This window comes from Mesoplodon mirus (genome assembly GCF_964341445.2).
Source record: "Mesoplodon mirus genome assembly, chromosome: 6".
Classification (NCBI taxonomy): Eukaryota; Metazoa; Chordata; class Mammalia; order Artiodactyla; family Ziphiidae; genus Mesoplodon; species Mesoplodon mirus.
Genome location: NC_138982.1, coordinates 40,226,660 through 40,241,970, shown reverse-complemented (window position 1 = coordinate 40,241,970; position 15,311 = coordinate 40,226,660). Strand labels below are relative to the sequence as shown.

The window sequence follows — 15,311 nt, the reverse complement described above, 5'->3', positions numbered from 1 at the left end:
GGAAGGGAGGGAGGGAGGAAGGAAGGAAGAAAAAAATATAATTTATAGCATTTAATTTTTTTCACAGATATACCAGAGACATGCATTTGTTGTGAACAGTTGATAAACGGCATGTAGTTAAGTATTATTGTAGGGTTAGGGTAAAGAAGGAAGAATAAAATAGTAATATAGTTGGGGAGCAAGTTATGGAAGGTCTTGTGTGATCAGGCAAATAAGATGGAATTTTCACCAAGAGTCAATAGACTGCCACACCAATGTGGGAACTAATTTTAACAGACTCCTAATTTAGAAAAGATAAGTCTGGTGGCAAAATGGGTGATAGATTGGAGATATGTTGAAGTTCAAGAGAGGAAGACAAATTGAAAGGCTATTATAAAAGTCCAGGTAAGATATGATATAGGCCTACATTAAAATATGAAAAATGTGCCAAAGAAAAAAGACAAATGTCAGAGGTTACTTTTGAGGCCTCCTTGCTTTTATTTCTTTCTCACATGATAGCATTTCCAGAGTGCTTAATAGCACAGTGGTCATCTTCTATGCATTTGCTGGTTTGTAGTCTAGAGTATCTAGATATATTAACCTTCCAACTGCCTTTCTGGAAAGCTGTCTTCTCATTGGCGAAAGGAAAGACTTAGGGCTACAAGCTTTTCTAGCATTAGTTCTGATCTTTTAGAGATATGTAGGGTTTGTTTTTTTTGTTTTTTTTCTCAAGAGCCTGATACAATTTCTCTACCAAATGGACTATCAGTCACTGTAAAGCTTCCCATTTATAAACTATGCTTCATCCAGTACCAATAGAACTTAACTTTATACCTCTGTTATGAAGGCACTGGCTTGGCTGAAATCCTTCTAATTTTATTTTTCATCCAAATGTGTGTTGTAATCAACACCTGAAGATGTAATACAGAGAGGTAAATTTCAAATCTGGTTAAAGCAAATTCATGTCAGAACCACTGAATGAAAGCACAGGCTACCTAGATTGATCTTCTTATCTAAATTTATTTCATTAAACAAAAGGAGTATAAATGTCTCTTTTTCCTCTTTAGCAGGAAGTCAGGGCAGTTGGGAATTATTCTGAGTTATGATTCTTTTCTATATAAATTTACAGTGGTATGTATTGGGGGAAATAAAACACCTGTTAAAGGAAAAAAGAATGCTCATTTAATTAGAATTAAAAATGGGGAAGATTCACCAGACCATCTGGTTCTTTATTCCCACAACGAATTCAGGGTGATTTCAGCCCCCACTTATTTGCACAGCAATCATAAATTCTACACAATATTTTATAAACATTGTCTTCAAACTCACTGAAAAAGTATGTAATATCTATTTTTTTTTTTACTTTTAAAAATTTATATTGCTCTTAGAGTTTGTCTTCTAGAAGCTGCAAGAGTCGAAACATTGGCCAAGAATTTGGGTATACATATTCACATATTTAAAAGGCATCTTCTGAAAGGATTAAAAATGCATTTTTTTATCACTTTGGATTTTATAATAAATAGATCATCAAACTCTTGGTGACAGATTCTTTTTTCTTAACATCTTTATTGGAGTATAATTGCTTTACAATGGTGTGTTAGTTTCTGCTTTATAACAAAGTGAATCAGCTATACATATACATATATCCCCATATCTCCTTCCTCTTGCATCTCCCTCCCACTGTCCCTATCCCACCCCTCTAGGTGGTCACAAAGCACTGAGCTGATCTCCCTGTGCCATGCGGCTGCTTCCCACTAGCTATCTATTTTACATCTGGTAGTATTTATATGTCCATGACACTCTCTCACTTCATCCCAGCTTACCCTTCCCCATCCCAGTGACAGACTCTTGTTAACTAAATTCACAAGGTTGGCCAATAGAATAATTTGTTAAATTATATAATTTGTGGTAGAGCATTTTAAGTGCCTAGCTTCTGTTTAAACTCAGGACTAGCTTATAGATCATGCTGAATTAATTTTAACATTTTTAAAAATTATTTATTTATTTATTTATTTATTTATTTATTTTTGGCTGTGTCGGGTCTTCATTTCTGTACGAGGGCTTTCTCTAGTTGCAGCAAGCGGGGACCACTCTCCATCGCGGTGCATGGACCTCTCACAATCGTGGCCTCTCTTGTTGCGGAACACAGGCTCCACACATACAGGCTCACTAGTTGTGGCTCACGGGCCTAGTTGCTCCGCGGCATGTGGGATCCTCCCAGACCAGGGCTCGAACCCGTGTCCCCTGCATTGGCAGGCATATTCTCAAACACTGCGCCACCAGGGAAGCTCCAAGTTTTACATATTGAGGGAATCTGCTTTCCCTGTAGAAAGTGGGATGGATACCTGTGCCTAAACTCTGCACCTCCTCTCAGTTGGTGTGTGGTATGAGCTCACACACACAGACACACACACACACACGCACACCCCAGCCAGGCTTGATTTAATCTCTCTTTTGCTCTCTCTTTCTCTTTCCAGAATGATGGTGCTTTCACAACCACATAAAATCTCTTTTCTAAATACTACTTTGTTGTGTTATCCCTGGGTCTTAGGTTACTGTAGTACTTCTACAGAGTTTTTAATAACACTGATTAAGACTAGGAGACATTCTGCCCTCATCCAATAAATGATGAACTAGTTTAAGCTAGAGAACTACTTTATTTTTCTTATCTCCAATTCTTGGTAGGAGGGGCATCTAACATAGCAGAAGTCTATGTTCCATGATAATTAGAAAAAAGAGGAACCAAAGTAAGAATGGACCAGAACCACAGGAAATTAATCCATGAAAGAACTTTCTCCATTAGATGTCTGTCTTATTGATAGCTTCCTTTAATATTGCATACTCTGTGCTGGCTTTGTAATCAAACAAAATTCTGACATCAAGTCAATTTCCCAAACACACATCCCTACTTAAAAGAGAATGAACTCACTGGTTAATCCAGATATATACACAAATTTTCTGACTCTAAGTCTTGGATTCTTTCTACTGTACCAATGATTCCAAACTTACCAGTGCAAAAAGTTCAAAGTGCTTGCCAAGAATTTTCTGTAGACAAAAAAAAAAAAAAACATTAATATGTTTCATACTTTTGGGTATTACTTTTCAAATGTATTTGGATACTACTGTAATTAATAACAACAATTACTTAAAGCTTTGCTGAGAGCATAATTGCCAGAACTTAGAGGCAATCATGATGTCCTTCAGTAGGTAAATGGATAAATAAACTGTGATACCTCCAAACACTGAAATGTTATTCAGTGCTAAAAAATATGAGCTATCAAACCATAAAAAGACATGGAGGAAACTTAAATACATACTACTAAGTGAAAGAAGCCCATCTTTTTTTTTTTCATTTTGTAAAAGCTGATATATTTGCCTTTGCTTTTGTGTAATCAAAGCTGCCTTATTCTATGAGCCTAAAGTTTGCATTTGAAATTGACATTAGTTTTGGTTTTCTCAGGCTCAGCTTTTTGTCCTGAGGCTCTTAACAGATTCTCATTGGCTTTGGTCTCCACTGGCACGTCCCATGTGTATCATGTGGAATGCTGTCTATAAAATTTTGGAGAAGTCTGTTGCTTTGCAAATACTATGCACCCTTTATACCTTAGGTAAGCTTACCAGTTCCCAGCCCCTTTAGGAGGAAGTTCATCATGTCCACGGTGGCAGAGATAAATCATAAAGAGAAGCAGACTTGGATGGAGACAGCACGGAGGCTAATCACTCTTCAGAGGCTATACTCATTTCATTTTTTTTTTTTTTTGTGGTATGCGGGCCTCTCACTGTTGTGGCCTCTCCCGTTGCAGAGCACAGGCTCCAGACATGCAGGCTCAGCGGCCATGGCTCACGGGCCCAGCCACTCTGCGGCATGTGGGATCTTCCCAGACTGGGGCACGAGCCCGTGTCCCCTACATCATCAGGCTGACTCTCAACAACTGCACCACCAGGGAAGCCCACTCATTTCATCTTTGAGGGAAGTCATACCTTCACAGAACAGAATCTCTCATTGCTGATATCTACGGGAGGCTAGGCAGAATTTCTTCTAGGATCTCAAGAGTATCATACACACAACCTCTCTAACACTGAATGTTACCATTTTGTAAAGATCTGTGTCCATTAAGTGGCAGTTGTCCTGATAGTACTCAATCAGAATGATCTCCAAGGCCCGTATGCCACATAATTTGCCAAACGACTAGAGAGAATAGTCCCATGCTAGTCCTGGAGCTGTCAAAGTGGGATGTTACAGAAAATAAGGAAGTCTAGGTTAAATTCTGTGGTCTTGATGCAAGAGTCAGTGGGCTTCAGCAACATCTGTATAATCGCAGAGTTGAGTTGGCTGTGTGGGTGTCATCTTCCTTCTTTGGGGCTCCTTGTTCGTCGTCCAAATGCTTAGGGTGGTCAGCTGAAGAATCTATAAACAGGTTCTAGTTGGTGATCTTCCTTGTGAATATCTGTTTCATGGAGGCAATCTGAACAAGAATCACAGAAATCCAAAGACATTTCTGTAGGACAACCCTGGCAGTGCCACCGAACACCCTGGATAGGTTCTATGTCATAGTTATCACACTTGAAGCCCACATGTTGCACAAATCCACTTTCAGTTTGCATTTGCTGAAGTTTCTGTTTTTTAACTTTTTAAACTGTTCCTTATATTCAGGTAAATTCTTATGCATAATAGGAATATTTTCTTCATCTGATGCCCCCTCCATAGCAGCGTTCATGTGGTTACAAAAATAGGATCAGTCATCATTTTCATCCATATACACTGGTGGTTCATGGGAAGTCATGAAAGTGGAAGGTTTAAAGAGATGCTTATTAAGGGGGCACTACTTGTTGAAGACTTTTTGGGGTATATATATAAGTTTGGTGTTCTGCCTGGGACTGGAATGCCAGCTTTAGTTAGTTTTATGAAATAATTCTGCACTCAGCTGGCAACCTGTTTTGCTGTCCTATTGCCCAGTTCATCTGCTATCTTCTTCCAGTGTCGAGATTCTACTTCTTCAGGAGGGTATTTCAAGAGTAGTTGTTCAAGATTTTTCTGTTCTTCAACAGTCCACAATTGGTTAAATGTTTCAGGTTTGGTATCATCACACAGGCGTCCTCTTATCATCTGAGGACGACTGTTTGAGCCTTCTGGACCATCACTCAAAGGCAACATAGAGTATGAAAGGGACTCTCTATCCTTCCTAGGACCTAAAGGACTTTTTGGCCTAGCAGGTAAACCTACTTTATCAAAAACTAGCTTAACCCTCCTAGTATGTCTTTTGTGATTTTTAAATTCTCTTTCAAAGTTCCCAAGGCTATTGGTATATTGGTCCCATACAATCTCGGGCAATTGAACAACTCTCTGTGGATATGGAAGCCCTATATCAGCCTTCTTCTGGAGTTTTTCCACAAATCCAATGGGAGTTTTTAGCGCTTCTCTCTGACGTCTGCCTGAACTTTCAAGGTCCTGGACTGCTTGAGAACGTTGAGCCTCGAGTATAGCAATCGTCTGTAACAGTCTCTGATAACCATGACTCTCGAGTACTTTGCTGTTTTATATCAGTAGTTCTTCCATTATTATTTCCTTTCTGAATTTGAACAGGCTCTGGTCTCTTCTTTGGTGATCTTGATCGTACTTGAGAATGAGAAGAGATTTCTTCAGGATGAGCAATGCTACAATTCCTTAAATTTCTACCACCAAAAGATTCATCCAAGCCGTTTAACCCCACTGTTGATCTTGTAACACGAGTAGATCGGGAAGAAGCCATACTATGGCAAGTCCCTACAATACGGTCATCATGATCCACTCACTGGGAAACCTGTACAACCAAAGATCTATCATTGTGGAAATATCTCTTTTCCTTATATCCTGAAGGAGTTGGAGCTATGATCTAGAATAGAGCTTAAGCATCATGGTTTCAGACTCTCAGCTTCAGCCATGGAGAATACTAGGACTTCCTAAATTCCTTTCTTTTTTAAAAGTGTTTCGTTTAGTATTTGATTCCCAAGCGTCTGCATTTATCTGTCATCACTGTTAATGTCCATGTTACACTGAGACTTCAGGTATTAATTATTTATATGGTTGTACTAGTACAACTCGATATCTTCCAGACGGGGCCGAGCACCGCAGGCCACTCCGGGATTCGCCGCCGCCGTGGCCGCTCTCCACCCTGCCACAGCACTGGCTCGGCTGGCCGCCGCCGCAGGAAGCTGAACAGCGGCTTTGGGGCGCTTCCAGGTGGGTCCCCGCCTCCCATTCCTGCCAGAAGTCAATCTTAAATAATAACATAATGTTTGATTCCAATTATATGACATTCTAGAAAAGGCATAACTATGGAGACAGTAAAAAGATCAGTGGTTTCCAGGGCCTGGGGCATGGTTTGAGGGAGTGGATAAATAGGTAGAGCACAGAGAATTTTTTAGGGAAGTGAAAATGTGATGCACATAGTTATTTCACATTGTGTGCTGTCAAAGACATAGGTAGGACCTACCTATTCAAAACACAGCACATTATAGCTTTAAAGACTAATAACCTTGGATATGATTCTGAGTTTTCTTTAACTTTTTTCCTTTTCAGATGCTTGAGATCCCAATGTTAAAACATATTGAGCCATTATTAATGATCATCATTCTATTATTATTCATATTATTTCTCAAGGTCACAGCTACCTGTGAGAGAAGAGGACTCAGGATTAATTCTGATGGGAAGAAAGGAAAAGTTTCAATCTGTATCACTGGTTACAGAGAATTGTCAAACAATAGCTAGATAAGTGGATTGATGGATTTCCTTTTCAACAAAAGGAAAGCAGAAGAGTTTTGTTTTATGTTAACTAATAAAGGAGATTCTATTATTCTGGGGGCAACATTTTAGTGGTTTTAGTATCTAATACTGAAACATTAATAGCATTAACATGTAAGTAGAAGTTACTATTTGTCTGCTTTATAAATTCTGAAGAAGACTTTAAAGAGTATAATAAATGATCATAATGTTGAATGTAAATTTAACGCATATACCAACTGCTTTTCAGAATGGTCATAAACTGTAAATTATTAAGGCTATACTCAATTTTCTTTGGATCTCTAAGTATCGCTTATGTTTAAATATCCTGCCTACTACAGTATGCCATTTTGCAAGCTCCTCTTTAGCTCCCATTGCTATGTCAGGCACTGGGAATTCAAAAAGTAAGTCACAGTTCTGACAGCAAGGAGTTCTAGACTTTGTGGCTAGGATGAAAGGGGGATAACCAACATAGCCTGATTTGGTCCAAGGAGGACATCTTCAAGAAAGGGGAGACCTCAGCTCATACTCAAAGCATAAATAGAAGCTGGTCTTCAGCATAGGCTAATAAGTTGAAAGCTCCTTCAAGCAAATATTCATTAAATATCTGACAACATTAACAGTCAACATGTTGAGTGGCTAAGAGCATAGACTGGACTCAGGTTGCCCAAGTTCAAATTCTGACTCAATATCTGTGTGACTTTGGGTAAGTTACTTAAACTCTATGGACTTCAGTTTCCTCATCTGTAAAATGGAGATCATAATACTAGTCCCTACCTTATAGATATTTTTGTGAGGATTACAAGAGTTAATACATGTAAAAACTTAGAAGAGTTCCTGCCACGTAGTAGGTGCTAGTCAAGGATGACTATTACTATTTATTTTCAGAAGCTGGCTAAGGACTCTCTGTGAGATGCTCACAGAAGTATCCAGCCACTTCTCTGTTGCCCTAAACAATCCAGCTCTGTCCCCAACTTTTTATATTCCACACAGAAGATTATATTCCTTGCATTTGTCTGGACTCACTGTCCTTAGAAAGTAATTTAGAACTCTATTGCTTTGGGTCTTTGGCCTTTGGGAACCTCATCCTTAGGGTGTCCTTGTGAAAAATATAATAAATTCAGTTTGGCCAACTTGGGTGTGAGTTGCTGAGAGACATCTGGTTAAAGAGGAAGTGCCTTGAATGTGTAGCACAAGCTACCCCTGGAGACATGAATTAGCAGGACAAGTGTGTTAGTGGAAGCAGTGAGGGTGAATTATAAATTAGATCAACCAGAGATGGTGTATGGACTTCTTAGAAGAGAAGCACTCTGTTTAAATTGCTGGTATTGATATGAAAATGATAATGATAATACTTTTATTCAACATTGTATTGGAAGGCTTAGCCAGAGCAATCAGAGAAGAAAAAGAAATAAAAAGAATACAAATTGGAAAAGAAGAAGTAAAACTGTCACTGTTTGCAGATGACATGATATTATACATAGAAAATCCTAAAGATGCTGCCAGAAAACTACTAGAGCTAATCAATGAATTCGGTAAGGTTGCAGAATACAAAACTAATGCACAGAAATCCCTTGCATATCTATAAACTAACAATGAAAGATCAGAAAGAGAAATTAAGGAAACAATCCCATTTACCATAGCAACAAAAAGAATAAAATACCTAGGAATAAACCTACCTAAGGAGGCAAAAGACCTGTATTCAGAAAACTATGAAACACTGATGAAAGAGATCAAAGATAACATAAACAGATGGAGAGATATACCATGTTCTTGGACTGGAAGAATCAATATTGTGAAAATGACTATACTACCCAAAGTAATCTACAGGTTCAAAATGCAATCCCTAACAAATTACCAATGGCATTTTTCACAGAACTAGAACAAGAAATTTTACAATTTGTATGGAAACATAAAAGACCCCAAATAGCCAAAGGAATCTTAAGAAAGAAAAATGGAGCTGGAAGAATCAGACTCCCTAACTTCAGACTATACTACAAAGGTACAGTAATCAAGACAATATGGTACTGGCACAAAAAAAAAAAAAAAAAAAAAAGAAAAACAGAAACATAGATCAGTGGAATAGGATAGAAAGCCCAGAGATAAACCTGCATGTGATCACCTTATCTTTGACAAAGGAGGCAAGAATATACAATGGAGAAAAGACAGCTTCTTCAATAAGTGGTTCTGGGAAAACTGGACAGCTGCATGTAAAAGAATGAAATTAGAACACTTCCTAACACCATACACAGAAATAAACTCAAAATGGATTAAAGACCTAAATGTAAGGCTAGACACTATAAAACTCTTAGAGGAAAACATAGGCAGAAATCTCTATGACATAAATCACAGCAAGATCCTTTTTGACCCTATCCTAGAGAAATGGAAATAAAAACAAAAATAAACACATGGGACCTAATGAAACTTCAAAGCTTTTGCACAGCAAAGGAAGCCATAAACAAGACAAAAAGACAACCCTCAGAATGGGAGAAAATATGTACAAATGAAGCAACTGACAAAGGATTAATCTCCAAAATATACAAGCAGCTCATGCAGCTCAATATCACAAAAAGAAGCAACCCAATCCAAAAATGGGCAGAAGACCTAAATAGACATTTCTCCAAAGAAGACATACAGATGGCCAACAAATATATGAAAAGATGCTCAACATCACTAATCATTAGAGAATGCAAATCAAAACCACAATAAGGTATCACCTCACACCGGTCAGAATGGCCATCATCAAATTATCTACAAACAATAAATGCTGGAGTGGGTGTGGAGAAAAGGGAACCCTCTTGCACTGTTGGTGGGATGTAAATTGACACAGCCACTATGAAGAACAGTATGGAGGTTCCTTAAAAAATTAACTTAGAACTATCATATGAACCAGCAATCCCACTACTGGGCATATACCCTGAGAAAACCATAATTCAAAAAGATACACATACCTCAATATTCATTGCCACACTATTTACAATAGCCAGGACATGGAAACAACCTAAACGTCCATCAACAGATGAATGGATGAAGAAGATGTGGCACATATATACAATGGAATATTACTCAGCCATAAGAAGGAATGAAACTGAGTTATTGTAGTGAGATGGATGGACCTAGAATCTCTCATACAGAATGAAGTAAGGCAGAAAGAGAAAAACAAATACCGTACGTTAACGCATATATATGGAATTTAAAAAAGCGGTACTGATGAACCTAGTGGCATGGCAAGAATAAAGACACAGACGTAGAGAATGGACTGGAGGGCACGGGGGTGAAGGGGGACCTGGGATGAAGTGAGAGAGTGGTATTGACATATATAGGTTATCAAATGTAAAATAGATGGCTATTGGGTAGCTGCTGCATAGCACAGGGAGATCAGCTCTGTGTTTTGTGACGACTTAGAAGGATGGGATAGGGAGGGTGGGAGGGAGACACAAGAGGGAGGAGATATAGAGGTATATATATATATACATATAGCTGATTCACTTTGTTGTACAGTAGAAACTAACACAACATTGTAAAGCATTTATACTCCAATAAAGATGTGAAAAAAAAAAAGAAACTTACCATAAACTCCTTGATAAGCAGCAAAACTTCCTTGGCAGAAATATATTTTACTAGGTCTCGACTGCCTATTAGAATTCAATAAATTCCACTTTCTTTTGCATTAATTCCACTTCTGATTTCCACAAGTTATACAATATCATATCTACCAAACAAAGCGTGACATTTTAAGTCTATGCAACACTCAGAACACATAACCTTTTCAGAGTTTCCTTTTCCCTTAGACAAGATTATCTCCTCCCATTAATTAGAAGCTGTTATTTGGATTAAAACAAACAAAAAGTGCATCTTCTTTACTTAAGAATCACGTATATATACCATAATATAATATTTTGCTTTTCTGGAGGGCTGACATTTTAAGAACTTACCCAGCACCAACTTATCATTGTCATTTTAAAATCAATTTAATAATGTTGAAAACTCACAAATTGTCATAATAAATAGAGCATTAGAAATGAAGGGTATCTCACCAGAAAATGCTCCTCTCCTCAATAAGCAAGTTAATACTTTTTTCAACCAAGAAAAAACAATAATGATAATAATCATATTTTATTTTGAGATAAAAAGTATCATCTAGAAAACACTTACATTTGCCTTATTTAATATTTTTAGTAAATTAGGTGTGGTAAGTATTATTACTCTAATTTTAGCAAAAAAGATACAGCTGCTGAAAGAGTTAAGTGCCTAATGTTGCACAAAGAATAAGAGATACTGAGTGAGGACCTGAATGAACATCTGACACCTAGTCTTGTTTTCTTTCCACTATCCCATAAAGGCTCTAAAAAACTGAAAACGAGAGCAGCAAGCCTTTGAGATCACTTTGCCTGTCCCCTAGCAATCTGGTGAGGAGCCATACCTTAAATCCACCCTTGCTGTATTTACCATTTTGCTCAAATGATTTGTGGCAGGAACGTAAAGAAGTGTTCTGTGTAAATAACTAATCAATAAAGCACTATGAATAATAAGCAAGAGACCTGGCAGTTTGTCACAAGTGCCACTGCAGTGAGTGGAAGATTGGAACAAACACACAAACACACACCCTGTGCCCAGTAATGTAGGTGAAGTCCTGTGATAGCAAACTGTAATATAAGTTTTCTGAGAATCATGATATGCCCAGTGGCTTCCTATTAGAAGCCTATTGAAGGCATGCCCTGGGATATGAATGAAGAAAAGTGTCAAAGACAGGATACAGTACCAGGAGCTGAAGGCTAACAGCCTCAGCTTCTTTCCATTTGAAGAACATCCTAATAGGAATGTCTTTGTTAACTATGTAAATCTGATCTTATGTCTGCAACCATTGTTACCACTGCCACAAAAGATCCTTCCATGCCCTTCAAAGTCTCTAAAAATCATGAGAAATCTATTATTCAGCTGTCACAGAGGAGTATATGTGATTTGTACTAGAAAACCACATTTTTCATTTCTAAATTTAGGGAGCATGAGAAAAACTAGAGGTAGTAGTATAGGCCTGATTATGTTGGTTTTTGAAATTCATAGTTTATTAAAATAAGTAAACAGATCAGATTTCATATTTCAGTTTTAAGTCTAGTCCATAGGAATAAGTATTCAGAGACAGGTAGCTTGGAAATGAAGCTACCGGTTAATTTTTATAAAAACCATAGGTTCATGACCATGAATTCCCTTATTTTTTTTTTATTGAAGTATAGTTGATTTACAATGCTGTGCTAGTTTCAGGTGTAGAGCAAAATGATTCAGTTATATATATATACATATACATGTATATATATATTATTTTTCAGCTTCTTTTCCCTAATAGGTTATTAAAAAATGTTGAGTATATTTCCCTGTACTATACAGTAGGTCCTTGTCATTTATTTTCTATATAGTAGTGTGTATCTGTTAATCCCATACTCGTAATTTATCCTTCCTCCCCTTTCCCCTTTGGTAACCATAAGTTTGTTCTCTATGTCTGTTAGTCTATTTTTGTTTTGTAAATAATTTCATTTGTATCATCTTTTTTGATTCTATATATAAACAATATCATATGGTATTTGTCTTTCTCTGTCTGACTTACCTCACTTAGTATGATAATCTCTAGGTCCACCCGTGTTGCTGCAAATGGCATTATTTCATTCTTTTTTATGGATGAGTAATATTCTACTGTATATATCTACCACATCTTCTTCATCCATTCCTCTGTTGATGGACATTTAGGTTGCTTCCATGTCTTGCCTATTGTAAATAGTGCTGCAGTTTCTAGGAATTCTAGCTGAACACAAGACTCAAGAGGTTAATATTAAAATAGCCATGCAATTATACTCTTAGATCCAGTAGATATTTGCCCTCACAAAATTCACTGGCTTCAAAATGGCCTTATATGAGGTTGATTTTGTTTCATAATAATCCTGTGATGCAGAATTAATTGGCTTAATTAAATATATGGAGAAACAATGGTCTGTGACTTACCTAAAATTTGTGAAACCAAGAAGTGACAGAGACAGAATATGAACCAGCTCCCCCAAACCCAGGTCCAGTGGTTTATGTGATATAAAGAAGAAAAAAATTGCAAAAATTCAATTATTAGCAACATGACCTTAAGAAAGTCACTGAATAATCTAGACTTGTTCCCTCAGAAAGAAAATGATACATTGGAAATGGTGCATCCTAAATTCTCTGCAGCAGCTTGAAAGGTATTGTGACAAAGCTATATGGGAATGTGCTCTTTAGAGCACAACTTGCTAGAATTCACACATCAAATAGCACACATTTGGGCAATTCATTTCATCTCCCTGTGCATCAGTTTTATACATGAAAATGGAGATAATAATAGTACTTACTTCATAGAGTTGTATGAAGGTTAAATGAGTTTGTTACACAAAACAAATAGAAGAGGACCTGGCATGTAGTAAGTACTCTACACATATTAGTCATGGTAATTATTAAACTGATAATTTTATAAAATAAAAATACATAAAAATAATGTCATTTACTTTATTTACTTATTTATGTGTACAGTAGAAATAATAGCCTACAAAAACATGATACTGAACTTCCTTCAGATTAGAGCATAGCTTATAAAATGTACCACACGTGGTACATATGCAATATTCTCATTTGAAAGAATGATCTGAGTGAGAACAAGCCAAACTATTTGTAAAATGTCTATCATAGGATAAGGGTAATTCACCAAGTTTCTCCATAGTCTAAGTGAAATAGCCTATGAACATGTGCAGTTCTCTGTGGTCTGATTTTGTGCTCACAAAGCAAAATTCTGGTTATTGATTCTATTCCACATGTTCACTGGAACTTAGAAGATCACTTCTTGAACAATAGATGAACGTGTTTCCAGGCACTGGACTAGTTTTCTCCTCATCGTTCAAATAACTTGGCATCTAGTTTATCAGTCATTCTTCTAGAAGTCGGTTCAGTCTGATTCAGTCTTCCAGATTCTGGTTCCTTGTGTGTGAATTTTGGAACAGTAGAGCAGAAGACCACATTTGGGCTCTGGTCACCTCATTAAATGCCCTCATTCTGTCTCGCCCATTCTGCAGGACACTGTCACTTAAAAGCCCAGGCCCACCCTAACATCCTTTAGATAAAATGCCATAGTTCATTTAGAGTAACCATTTTCCATTTACATTATCTAACAGTTTACACGCTTGTCATCATATTACTTGGTTGAAGCATTTATGAAGAAATGTCATTTAAAAAGGAAGAATAAAAGCCAGGATCACATAAGCAGCAAAAGAAAAAAATAGATATATTCAGGTGCATCAATATAAAAACCTTTAGTTTATCAAAGGGCACTAACAACAGAGTGAAAATGCAACCCAAGAAATGGAAGAAAATATTTACAAATCATATATCTGATAAGAGTCCAATATCCAGAATATATTTTTTTAAAACTCCTACAACTTAACAACAACAAGAAAAATAAAACATCTAGTTTTTAAAAATGAGCAAAGAACTTGAAGAGACATTTTTCCATAGAAGATTACAAATGGCCAACAAGCACATGAAAAAATGCTCAACATCACTAATCATTAGGGAATTATGAACCAAAACTACAGTGAAACACAACTTAACAGCCAATAAACAAGCAAAAACAGAAAATAAAAACTGTTGACCAAGATGTGGAGAAATTGGAATCCTCATACTTTACTGATGAGAATGTAAATATATACAACTACTGTGGAAAATGGTATGACAGTTTCTCAAAAAATTAAACATTGGATTTCTACATCATCCAGAGAGTCTACTTCTGGGTATACACTCCAAAGAATTGAAAACAAGGATTCCACAGATATTTGTGCACTCATTCATAGTAACATTATTCACAATAGCTAAAACATGGAAGCAACACAATGGATAAATAAAATGTGGTATATACATACAAAGGAATATTATTCTGCCTTAAAAAAAGGAAATTCTGACACATGCTATAACATAGATAAACCTTAAAGACATTATGCTTATCAAAATAACCAGTCACAAAAATGACAAATACTATATGATTACACTTATATGAGGTACCTAGAATAGTCAGCTTCCTAAAAACAATGTAGAATGGTGCTTGTCAAGGGCTGGGGGAGGAGGGAATATGGAGTTAGCATTTAATGGATATGGAGTTTCAGTTGGGGAAGATGACACAGTCCTGGAGATGAATGGTAGTGATGGTTGCATAACAATGTGAATATATTTAATGCCACAGAACTGTATACCTAAAATGGTTAATTTCATATTATATCTATTATAGCACAATTAAAAATATTTTAAAAATTTAAAAAGTCAGGATCAAAGAACTAAGGACAATTTACATGGCATACCACACCCCCGGCTAAAAATAAATAAATAAAAAGCAAAGAGATAAGCTAATAATGGTTGATGCATGCATTGATGAGGCAATAAATAAATAAATAAATAAGCTACTAACCCTAACTGGAAACATATGACTTCTCCTCTAGTCTCTAAAGTATTTCTCTTGGCAATAGTTCTATTGCACTTTATATTCAACAAGGGGTCAGAATGTACTAGTGATTCAACA

At 36.7% G+C, this 15,311-nt stretch overlaps 1 pseudogene across 1 annotated transcript in view; it reads right to left on the bottom strand.

Moving 5' to 3' along the window:
- Window positions 1-4,374: 4,374 nt before the first annotated feature.
- Window positions 4,375-15,311, bottom strand: part of LOC309806528 (ZZ-type zinc finger-containing protein 3-like) — a 50,874-nt pseudogene continuing 39,937 nt past the window's right edge. The window contains exons 2-4 of the transcript in view: window positions 6,050-6,235; window positions 5,773-5,852; window positions 4,375-5,510 (exon numbers count right to left, since the gene is read on the bottom strand). The product of the transcript in view is annotated as a ZZ-type zinc finger-containing protein 3-like (transcript). The remainder of the gene's footprint in view (window positions 5,511-5,772; window positions 5,853-6,049; window positions 6,236-15,311) is intronic.